General features: G+C 36.9%; 1 protein-coding gene and 1 pseudogene across 3 annotated transcripts in view; both read right to left on the reverse strand.

Annotated features, from left to right (window-relative positions):
• The window catches only part of Dpp10 (dipeptidyl peptidase like 10), a 1,511,806-nt gene that overhangs the window by 457,366 nt on the left and 1,042,210 nt on the right, over positions 1 to 12,230 (reverse strand). The window lies entirely within an intron of this gene.
• On the reverse strand, positions 7,890 to 10,172 carry LOC110308735 (SPARC pseudogene; annotated as a pseudogene).

The following is a 12,230-nucleotide window of genomic DNA, read 5'->3' on the forward strand; positions in this document are numbered from 1 at the left end:
GTTGTTTGAAGGAAATCTCCTAATTTAGTTATTCCTGTATCACAGAGGAAACAAAGGATCCATCACTGGACTAATGGACTAATGGAAGCATTCAGATGATTTCCCTTAAAATACATTGTTCAGGATTTCTTCCAAGAGTAGAGAAGTCACATGGCAGGAATTCAGAAAAAAAAAATGTACTTCAAAACTCACTGTGAACAATTCTGACAAATTTAAGTTTCATCAAACTTACAAGTACATCCACCTGCTTTACAAATGATTTATTTGAATTTTAAGGTCTGTCATTTTAGTGACATAGCTTAAAGAGGATCTATTTTTATATGAATATAAAAATCTATAGTTTAATTACAAAGCTATTAAAATCCACATAAATATCATATTATGACCCAATTTAACTTCTCCCACTGTTACACTAAAGCTGCTGTATTGGTAAACATCTCGTCAATGCCAGTTGTTGCTATCTACAAGTAGTCAATTACACGTGAACCGTCCTTTGCAGAATCATCCTCCCAAATCATCACCAATCAACACGAACTTCCACTAACTGGGAATCTGAGCCTTTAGTAATTGGATTTGCAATTTGGAGCAATCCATTATTTGGGGAAGACATCATTTGCTGCTGTTTGTCACTGTTTTCCTTCTTTTAATAATCACCTCTAAAGCATTTTTCCATTGACCAGAAATAATGTGAAGTGTAGAGGTCAGAGCATTTCTGAAAGCACACACACATACACACACACACACACACACACACACACACACACCTATCTACGTTGAGTTTCTCACTTTAGAGAGAGCCTTAAGAGGAGTTGGACAAAAATGACTTCAAAAGAATACACCTTAATGTTCTTGACGCTTTTAGAAATTCCTCAATCCAGTCCTTGAATAAATTCTTGCTTGTAATTAGCCATTATTAAAAATGCCCACATCACTAAAAAACACATCCCAGTGATTATAGCTTTATCAGATAAAATTTGGTCAGAATACTATTGGGGAGGCAAAAAATATAAAGTACACACACACACACACTCACAGAGAATATATATATATATTAAAGTATATGTATATATATACTAAAGAGAAAATGAAGGTAAGGATACGGATAAAGAAGACTAAAAGTCACAGTTAGAATGAAGGTCTGGAAAGTGATAGGTTCTCACTATTCCTAGCTGGCCTGGGAATTTATATTGAGAACAGGTTAGCCTCAATCTCATAGAAGTTGGCCTGCCTCTGCCAGTGCCATGAATAAACACATGTTCCTGCATTGCCTGGCATTTTTTTTTCTTTTCCCCCTCTCCTTTACCTCCTCCCTTCTTCTTTTCATACCCACACATTCTCTCCTCTCTTTATTTGTTTCTTTCTTTTGATATAGAGTCATATTATAGCCCCTCCTGCTTCACCCTACCTAATACTTGTATAACAGGTTTGAGTCACCAGGTTATGTGTCATTGTTCTTTCTAAAACAAAGCACTATGATTAGAGGATTCTCAAAGCAGATCCAGAGGTAAATATGTTTGAACCTTTAATATAAGTCTTAAAACTAATATGTTGTTATCTTAGTTAAGGTTTTACTGCTGTGAATAGACACTATGGCCAAGGCAACTCTTATTAGGACACTTCTTAGTTGGGGATGGCTTATTGGTTCAGAGTTTCAGTTTATTATCATCAGGACAGAAGCATAGCAGCTTCCAAGAAGGCATGGTATAGTAACTGAGAGTTCTACAATTTCATCTGAAGATTACTAGAAGAATGGCTCCCATGTGGTTACGAGGAATCTCATTGCTTCCCCAAACAAGGTCAAACCTACTCCAAAAGGCTACACCTCTTAATAGTGCCACTCCCTGGGCCAAACATATTCAAACCACCACAGTTGTCTATTATCTTTTAATAGTAGTGGAAATAATGAAAGTAACAACAACAAGAAAAATACTTATGTGAGAAAGTAAAGCTAGCTTTGAAAGTGACAACTGAGATCTCCCAGCTAAGAAAAGATAAATGTAAACCATGTGGTACAAATTTAAGCCATGTACACTGCCATGAATGATGTTTGAATTCCCAGGACTTGTCTTCACTTCTGCCAGGAAACAAACATCACTCTCCTAGAAAATTTGCTCATATAGATAGCAGTTAGAAATGTCCTGACATGAATTTCCTACAAATCTCATTGAAGATGATTATTCACCTCCTCAGAGAAAAGAGCATGAGTAAGGAAGCACAATCAGAGATCACTTGCTATCATGCAATAGCACACCCAGTTCCCCAAGTAAATAAAACAAAGATAAACCTAAAATGATAGTTTAGTTCTTGAGTGTGCCCTTCTCCCAGCCTTGAGTAGGCTAAACAGACCCACAATGGTTTTCTGGCCACTGAACAACTACAGGTTGCACCCGAATGAGGGGACTGAAAATGGGGGGGGGGGGTAGGGGAGTGACCCACTGAAAAACACTGTAACACTGTTTTGGGTGGAGCTCCACAGAAAACAGAAGAAAAGTAATAGTATCCTGCAAAATGGTAAACACTGAACAGCATTAACTTTAGCGCTAGGCACAAATTTTATTTTTGGAGGCTCTTGTTGCAGAAGGTGTATTAAGAGAGGATACAGCTAGGCTGAATAGGTGCTGTCCTGACGCTGAATGTAACTAGGGTTGACAGTGCAACTGGGACAGGGGAATTCTATATAGGCATTTGTCTGCAGCCAAGAGCTGCATCAGGTGAGAGTAGCAGGGTTTAAAAACACAGATGCTGTCCATGGTGCCCAGAAGTAGGAATTGTAAACCTGAAAAAGAGAGTGAAAGCGAGAGAGAATAGGTTTCAGAAAAGCAGTTGTCCACTGTCCTGGACACATTAGCAAAAGATATAAGCTATTTCAGAGCTCTCCTTGGGACAGGAGGAAACCAGGAGATGTCCTGATCATCTCTGGCTCCTACTGGAGATATCCTTAGTTCTGGTTATATTTAGGTATCTTTGGGACATCAAGTTCTCATCCCTCTCTGTCTATTGTCTGTCCTTTGTGCACCAATCTATTGATATCTGTCAATTTATTTCTGTGTTTGTTTCTTTGTTTGAATGATTGTTGTTCTGTGTTTCATGTTGATAAGAAGAAAAAAAAAGGCTAAAACTATCTGCTAGCTATCCACCCCTTGATTTAATTTAAAATCTCTGCAATTATGTTTATTGGATTCAGAGGGTAACAAGGTGCATTCTCTTGAAATTACAGCTAGAAAGGATAAGAAAATTTGTTTGGTCTGAATATACAAGATGTGTATAGCCCCTTCATTTTTGTTTCTGACTGATTTTAAAGGTATAAATGTGATCTGCATGTGTTGGTTATAGAGTATTGGCATATAAGTTATTGGCTATTAAAATTTGGAACATTGGTAAAATAAAGTTAGCTTAAAACTGGTAACTCAGGGTTGGAGTCATTTTAAATGACAACACATGTCATAAGCCAACCCAGGAAAACAGGTCTCTAAATTGGGATAATATTTTATGTAATTCTTATCCTAGAAAGTAGACTTATAAAGGATAGAATTTAAAGTAATGTCTCTTTAATGAGGTATTAAGAAAAAAATCAAGCAACTGGAGATGACTGCAAGAGTAACACAGGGGATACAGTATAAGCAATGCTTTCACAGTGCCAAGGAGATAACAAATGCTTTTAGTGTGGGGGCATACAAAGTTTTATGAAAGACTGTCCAAAAAATAGAGGCATAGAATTATGTGCAGTAGCCTCTGTTTTTTTGAAATTTGTATACTGATAGCCAATATATAGCTCATGGTTTAAAATTGCTTGAAATTGTTCCTTTTATTCTGACTCTCTCATAGACTGGTCTAGAAATCAATCCATTATTGGAAAAAGAAAATGACAATCTTCATTTGGAAGGCTGGTGCTGAACATTTTCAGAGATGTACTTGGAAGTTAGTTGCAATTCTTTCTGAAGTTACATTTGCATTTGATAAAATTAGACAGAATCTGGATTTTGGACAAGTGCTAGAGTATGTGTTTAAGCTCCTAATATTTTATCACTTCAGCAGGAAGGACTATGTACAGCCCTCCATGAGAATGTTACTTTTACATAGATCATTCTGGAATAGTAAAGGATTCTATGGCTAAAGTTCAAGAAGGATTAGCCAAAAGGAAAAGAGAAAAAGGACAGAAGCAGGGATGGTTTGAGAATCCTTTTTCTCCACTTCCCAAATGGCTTACACCTTTAAATTCTACACTGCTTGGACCATTAACTATAATTCTGTTGCTTTTAACTTTTGGACCTTGTATCTAAATAGAATGGTTGCCTTCACACAGGATCACTTTCAGCAAGCTCAGTTATTCTCTATGGAAGTTATTCATTGCTATGAAGAAATGCATTGAGTCCATATTCATATGTCCTTCATGGCTTTGGTCTGAATGGGAAAGAGTGTGCTTTAGAATGCTGGTAACCAGAGATGGGTAGGAGTATTCTCGAGTTCCTATTGACCAAAGACATACATCAAAAATCTATGCTTGTTCTCTCTGTTGGGTAAAAAGGAGCAAATAGACACTGGCCTAAGACAGGCATGGTCACCTGGGCACCCTTTTCTCTAGACTGGATTATGGAAGGTAAGTAAATCTTGTGCCTCCATCCAGCTCATCTTTAAAATATAAAAAAGAGGGATTTGTGCCCTTCCCCAAGCCTTGAGTAGGCTAAACAAACCCACAATGGCTTTACAACTTAGCTGGAGTCATCTGGCCTCCATGCATTTGCAGTTTCCTACAGGAGCTTTGGGGAATTGACCACCCACCTGCTGAGCTTGCTTTGCAACTCAACTCAGCTGAAACAAAGGAGGGGGTTTGTGGGCTTTCCCTATATAAACACAGTACTGAATACTAAACTTTGAGCCTTAATCAGAAACTTTGTCTTAATTTCATCCTTCTCTTGCACCCCCTCCTTTCTCATTTCAAGTCCCACTTTCAGGTACACATCCAAGGCTGCAATATTTCCAAGTCTCCCTAAAGTATTCATATGCATAGTCAACCAAATAGAAGGCATTGGCATTAAAGTTGCTTAGTCAGAACTGGAAAGGGAATTCACCTGGTGGAACTCTTCCCTAACACACAGGAAATCTTGAGTCTGTCCTCCATGACTGCATAAATCTGGCACAATGGTGCAAGCATGTAATCTCAGCAAGAAGGAGACAGAGGCAAGAGGATATAAGGGAATTCTCCAACAGCCTTGTTTACATGAAATCCTACCCCAAAACCACAGAATCTTTTATCTTATGTACCTAAGCTCTTTCAAATCACTTCTTAAACTACATCCCAAATCTTACAAACAATGCAATTTTTCATTCCATCATTCAAAACACTACTGAAATTCTATGTAGTTCATGTGCTTTGTCATGGTAAGATACACAGTTTTTTTTCCCCCTTAATTACCAAGTAATCTGAATTTTGAAAAGCTGTTACTTACATTGGAGTACAATAGAATTTTCCACTTATATTTTTCCTTTTATGTAATACTCTGAGATTTGTACCACATGAGAATCTCACAATTTACATATAATTAAATCAAAATGAAGCAAAGAAAAATTGTGAAGTTCAGGCCAAACAAATTAATCTAGTTTTCTATCAGAATAATAATGAATGGTGAGTATAAAATTGTTGTGATATTTAATTTATTTTAACAAAAGAGTTATTTAAGATAACTATTGCCTAAATGCCTTCACAGGACCTCTGAATTTTAATATTTGTATTCTATTATAATTTTGAAGCAAGTGTGAATTTTATAGAATTATAAAAATGAGTACTATGTAAATATTTGGAAACACAAGCATTTCAAAGTAAGATAAGAGACAGAAATCAAAAACAAACTCAGTAGAAAAATACTCAGATTTCACCTTGAATGTTAACACTAATTAGTTATATTTTAGTTATATAGAGTGCTAGGGAAATAGCTCAGAGGGTAGATGCAGGTATGGCAGGAACATGTGGAACCCAGTTTAAATCCCTAGCACCCATATATAAAGAAAGCCATGGCTATATGTGCATATAACTCTAGGAAAATTAAAGAAAAAAAGAAGAGAATTGCTGTGGCTGTCTTGCTGGCTGACAGATTCACTCCAGGTTCAGTGAAAGTCCATCTTAGTGAAATAAGTTAGAGAATGAATGAACAAGATATGTGATATTCTCCTCTGGAGTTCATGCCTGTACTTGGATGCATGCACCCACCCACATAAACATGAACATATACCCCACACATATCCATCCATGGATAAATGATTTTAAATATGTGTGGGGGGATACATGTATGTATGCATGTATGTCCCTAAATCTCCTACTTATGATCTTTTTATGTTTAACTAAAAGGAATTAATATGATTGGAGAGTGGGAAAATTCCTTGTTAGCTTGGAACTGTGGCTAATAATAAATCATTGTTTTGTGGGCTGGTGAGATGGCTCAGGATGTAATGTTGCTTGCTGCCAAATTTTATATTAGAAATATTAACCTAACTTTTTGAGCCTTTTGTTTGTTTCCTGTCCCCCCCCCCCCGTGTGTGTGTGTGTGTGTGTGTGTGTGTGATGGTGATTTGCTATGCCCTATAGTTTAACATTCCCTTAAATTCACATAAGCAATTCTCCTGCCTCAGAGTACCAATTACTGATATGAGCATGTACACCACCATGTCTTTCTATAATCACTGTTTCTTAGACTTGGCATAACTTTAAATAAATCTATTAGCTATATTGGAAAATTGGCCAACATTTCTAATAATATTCATGCACAAAGTGACAACTGAAACATGTTGAAAAAATAAATATTTTAAAGATTTGCCTGTTTACACATAAATGATTATGACTTATTTTCACTTTATTTCTAAGTCATTACCTTTTGTTTTGAAAGATTTGTCAATCTCTTCATGTCACTGTGAGAATCTGTGTGATTAATGAGAAGAGCTTTTTCATGAAATGCTTGGAGGTGAACAAGTCCTCAGCCTGTGAGATCCGACCGGCCCATTGACTTTGAAGTTTCTCTTGATTAGTAAAAGATTTAAGGGGGTAGGGAAAGGACATACTAGAAACTTTATGGCCACCATCTAGAGTGAAATTCATACCAGTTCATCATCTTTGCTTTCTTTACTTTACAGTTTGCTTTCTCTTCCTCTTGACTTTCACTTTCTGGACGTGGGCTCCCAGTGCCCAGAGGCCTGCCAGAGCCCTGAAATCTAAGAGCAGTTCAGTCAAAGAATAGAGTTTCTGGTCCATCCATAGTTCAATGTCTTGCAAAAATTTTACCCAACAGCCAAATGTGGAAAACAACTGCCTTATGAGTGAGGAGATACTGAGGTTCTGGGCTGTTGGCAGCACATAACAGCTTTGAAATATTCACTCAGCCATAAATTACCAAGACTTGATTTCCAGTTCTTACTAATGTACTTAAGATCACAGAGCATCCTTGTCCAAAATTTGTGTCTATGTCTGTAATTTCCTTTTTCCTACCTCTGAACTACCAGAAGACCCCATGTAGCCTATATCATGAAATAAAATAACCACACATTATGACTAGGCGAGTGTTAAAGTCAAGTGGCAAAAGAGATAAAAGCTAAAGATACTACAAGCTTGGATAAGCCAAGATTGCATTTCCAACACAGCCAGGAAGACACTGGAGACTAGTGGGACTGTTGACTGGCCACAGCCTCAGAGTTAAGTTACATGAGGAAAATGTCCTGACTTGGATTATAATCCCCCCTTTTGTACAGTTAATGTATTCAGTTAAATCTATGTTCTCACCTTATCCCCAGGCATAATAGCCAAACACCTTAACATTTTAAACATAGGAATGGAAGGGGAGACATCAGAGAGATAAAATCCAGAACTGCAGGAAAGGGCAAGAACTTCGTTAGATCACCAGATCCTACTTGAAACCCTGTTCCTTAATGCCAAAGCAGTCAGCCTATTTGTCCAGGGAAATGTGATTTTCTAAGTCACCCATCTTGAAGAAGCCTGTGGTCCATAATCCATGTGTATAAGGGGACCATGCTATGGAGACAGCTTAGTGTGGGACTGGTTCCCATCAGTTGGGTACAGGTCCAGCTGGCAAAGATGCCCACAGATTGGGAAATGTACCTGTGGCATTTCTCTCAGTCATGGGCCAGTTGTTCCACTGGGTGATCTCCAGACTCCAGAGGCTTCTCATTCTCATGGATCCTCACACATATCTTCTGCTTCCCAGTGAAGAAATTGTTGCCAACCACTGCTCTCATACAAGGTGATCAGAATGGAATTGAGCCATGGGTGTTCAAGGGGATTTCAGTCTGCTCAGAATCCATGAAGTAGAAGATGTATTTTCATGGTCCAATGTAGTCCAGTTCATGCTTGTGGCTCTTCTTGGTGCCCTCCAGGGTTCACTTGACATCAAAGAAGTTTCTTGGGGGAGTTAAAACTCTTGATGTCATTACTGCATGCCTTATCAATCTTGTCAATGAAAGCAGGCAGCTGGTAGTATCCTGACACACACATGGGCCATCCATCTCACACACCTTGCAGTGTTTGCGATGGTGGCTTTACCAGGGATTGACAGCCACCACCTTCCCTGCCAGTTTCCTCAGTACTGTCCTCACACTCTCCAGTTTCCATCTGTATGGATGGGGTTGGCATTCTTGGGTACCTGTGTCTCTTCATCCATGATTTCCTCTGCCACTATCTTCTCAGTGGCTTCAGTCTACTGAGGGGAAGCCAAGGCACTGCTAGCCAAGGCAAGGAGAAATAAGATCCAGGCCCTTATGGTGCTGAGAACCCTCAGCACTGACAAGTAGAAAAGTTCTGGCTGTCTGACTTATTTTCTTACACTAAATCACTGTTTGCACAGACCCTAAAAGAAGGGTATTTCAGCAGCTTCTTTGAGCAATAATTTATGTAGTGTAAAATGGAAGCTGTTGGTTGCAGATTTTGAGAACTTAGAGCAAATGCATTGCAAGCCATACAATTTCATAATACCTCTCTTTTCTTTTCTTTTCTTTTCTTTTCTTTTCTTTTCTTTTCTTTTCTTCTCTTCTCTTCTCTTCTCTTCTCTTCTCTTCTCTTCTCTTCTCTTCTTCTCTTCTCTTCTCCTTTCTTTCCTTTCTTTCTTTCTTTCTTTCTTTCTTTCTTTCTTTCTTTCTTTCTTTCTTTCTTTCTTTCTTTCTCTTTGGACAAGATCTGAAACACATCAGGTTGGCCTCAAACTACCTAAGTTGCTGAGGATGATCCTCTTGATTCTACATCCCAAGTCCTGTGACTATAGCCAAGTATGACCACTTGTGGTATATGCTGTGCTCATGAAGGAAACCAGGGCTTCTGGTATACATGTCAAGCCCTTGTAACTCTCAAGCTAAATTCTCAGTATCACAATCAACTTACAAACCTCCCATTACTCCAAATAAACTCTAACATTAATTTAAAACCACTCTTGCGTGTAGCCTCAAGCAAACACTGGTTTTCTTCTATGATCTTTACACATTTCTATTAAAAAGACATTCAGCATAGATTAACTCATCAAGCATATTGAGTGTGACTTCTTACATGCTGCATCAGACTTGAGTCCATCCACATTGCTTCATATTTCTTTTGATTAAAGATTTTGTTTGAAATCATATGCACATGTGTACACATATGCACATGAATACTATATTTCAGGAGCTAGAAGAGGTCATTGGGTCCCTTAGAGCTGAAGTGGTAAACACTTTTGACCCATCTAGCAATGTGGGTATTGAGATTGGAACCCAGGTCCTTCTTTCTGTAAGAGCAAAAGCAGTACATGCTCTCAACCACTGAGCCATCTCTTTAGCCCTAGTTCGTGTTTTAAATTCAAAGTATCTGATATGGTTGAAGATGAGTATCTCACTAAATGATGTACCATGTTGTTTAGTTTGGTTCCTATTTTGGAGTTCTCACAAGTAACATTAGGTCTGTAAGGTTGTACAAATTTTTGTATGTACATTTATTTTGTAGGGCTAGGAAAAGTACATCAGGGTACAAATACTGGATAATGTAAGAAGAAAGATTTCAACTTATATAGAAATTATCACAGTTTTCTAGGGGTGTGTGTGTGTGTGTGTGTGTGTGTGTGTGTGTGTGTATGTGAAGGATGTGTGACCATATGCCCTATGCCTGGGTAGAGGTCAGTGGATAACTTACTGGAGTCATTCCTAACCTTCATCTTGTAGATTCCATAGAAGTAATTCAAGACATCAGTCCTGTGGGCAATTGGCTTTCCTGGTTGAATTACCTACCTGTCCAGCCCAACTGTGCACTTGGGAGAATTACAAAACAACTTTTTGAAATTCAGCAGTGCACAGGGTCCACATTTCCATAGTCTGAGTAACTCTTCTAGTTGCCCTTCTGCCTTTTTACAATCATTAAGTAAATTGCTTATGAAAAGTTAAAGTATATAAAATATGTGGAATCCCCACAAACTAGGAAATAAAATAGATTTCATCTTATTTTCTTTGCCATTTATATATCATATCTCTCATGAAGTGATGTCACTTTGAATTGTTATTTGCTGTCTACTAATTTAATCATCTCATTAAAGTCTCTATATTTTAATTTTTTCCTTAAATTAAATTCTGATAATTTGTATTTTGGTGGATAAATCAATGTCCCCTATTCATTGCATTTTTTAATTATAGTAGATTATAATATCACTTTAGTGTTATTTTCAAATTAATGAAATATATACAATAAGGTTTCTTTATTGCCAGCATTATATTTTTCCTAGAAAAATATTTTAATTCATTTTATCAGTTTTTAATGACTGATGTATAGTTACAAATTTTTATTAACTTTCCTTTTTTTTTCAAAAATAAAACCTCACTGTTCATGTTGCTCATTCTGGTCTCTTTTAAAATTTATTTATTTATATATTTATTTATTATATTTTAGATAATATTAGTACATCATTTCCCACTTCCTTTTTGTCCCTCCAACCTTTCCCATATACTATCCCAATCACTCAAATTCATGGTTCATTAATTGTTGTTGTATAACATACACACACACACCCTCACACACACACACACACACACACACACACACACACACACACCTGTATTTATAGGGTATGTCTATACATACAAATACAACCAACCTGTATGATGTTACTTGCATGTATATGTTTTCAGTACTGATCATTTGGTAATTAATTTTTTCTTCCAAAGGGAAAACTATTTCTCCCTCATGCTTTGTTTGGGTTGAGGTTTCCTGAGATTTCCTCCTTCATTCACATTAGTATGTTCATTAGAGTCATCCTTGTTCAGGTCTGTTTACACAGGCTGGTTGTTAAGACTTCATTGGTGTAGTTTTTCTGACATTTTTAGGAGACATACTCTATCAGCAAAATCCCTCTTCCTCTAGCTTTTATAGTCCTTCTGCCCTCTCTTCTACAATGATTGTTAACAATGGACTTGGAAATGTATGCCTTAGTTTTCAAATTATTAATGTTTACCAAATAGCCACTTGTGATACTGCTCCAATTCTGCTGGGCCCAGCAAAGGTATTCCTGAGGACTCTTGTCCTTCAAAATATATTGACACTATAGTTACTGTCTCAAATACAGTGTTTCTTTGCGATAGTTTCAATATTTTTCCCAAAGTTTCTTCATCTTTGCTTATGTGGAGTATTCTTGTTTTAACAATTATAGGAAGAACAATATTAAAAATCTCAGTTAAAATTATTAAAACATCTCTATTTTTCAGTACTGACAGATGTTTGCTAAATGAAACTTTTTAAGTTAAAAATTATATTTTTTTAAAGTATATTCTATGTTTTACCCTTATCCAACTTCTCACAGATTTTCTCTGATTTCCCATCCAACCAAACTCACACTTTTATTCTCTGCTTTATTAGGATACAAACAGACACATAAAATAATAATAATAATAATAATAATAAAATTTGACAAAATAAAAACAAATAGCAGAAAATAAGCCAAAGAAAAACTTTAAGGAACACATTGAGGTAGAGAGACCCACATTCTCTCACACAGAAATCTGATAATAGCAAAAACACTGGAAACTGTAGTATATATTCAACTGACCTACAAGTCAAAAACAAACAAACAAACAAACAAAAACAAAAGCCTGCAAACATTCCATCAAGTTGGTTTTGTGTTGGCCATCTACTGCTGGGTGAGAGACCTGGCCTTAAGAGTGGCTTGCATTGTATACCCAATGATACTGCATTGGAGAAAACCAATTTTTTCATTTGTGAGTAGTTA

The sequence above is a fragment of the Mus caroli genome, unplaced genomic scaffold (genome assembly GCF_978045245.1).
Source record: "Mus caroli unplaced genomic scaffold, Mus_caroli_1 scaffold_1, whole genome shotgun sequence".
In the NCBI taxonomy this organism is placed as follows: Eukaryota; Metazoa; Chordata; class Mammalia; order Rodentia; family Muridae; genus Mus; species Mus caroli.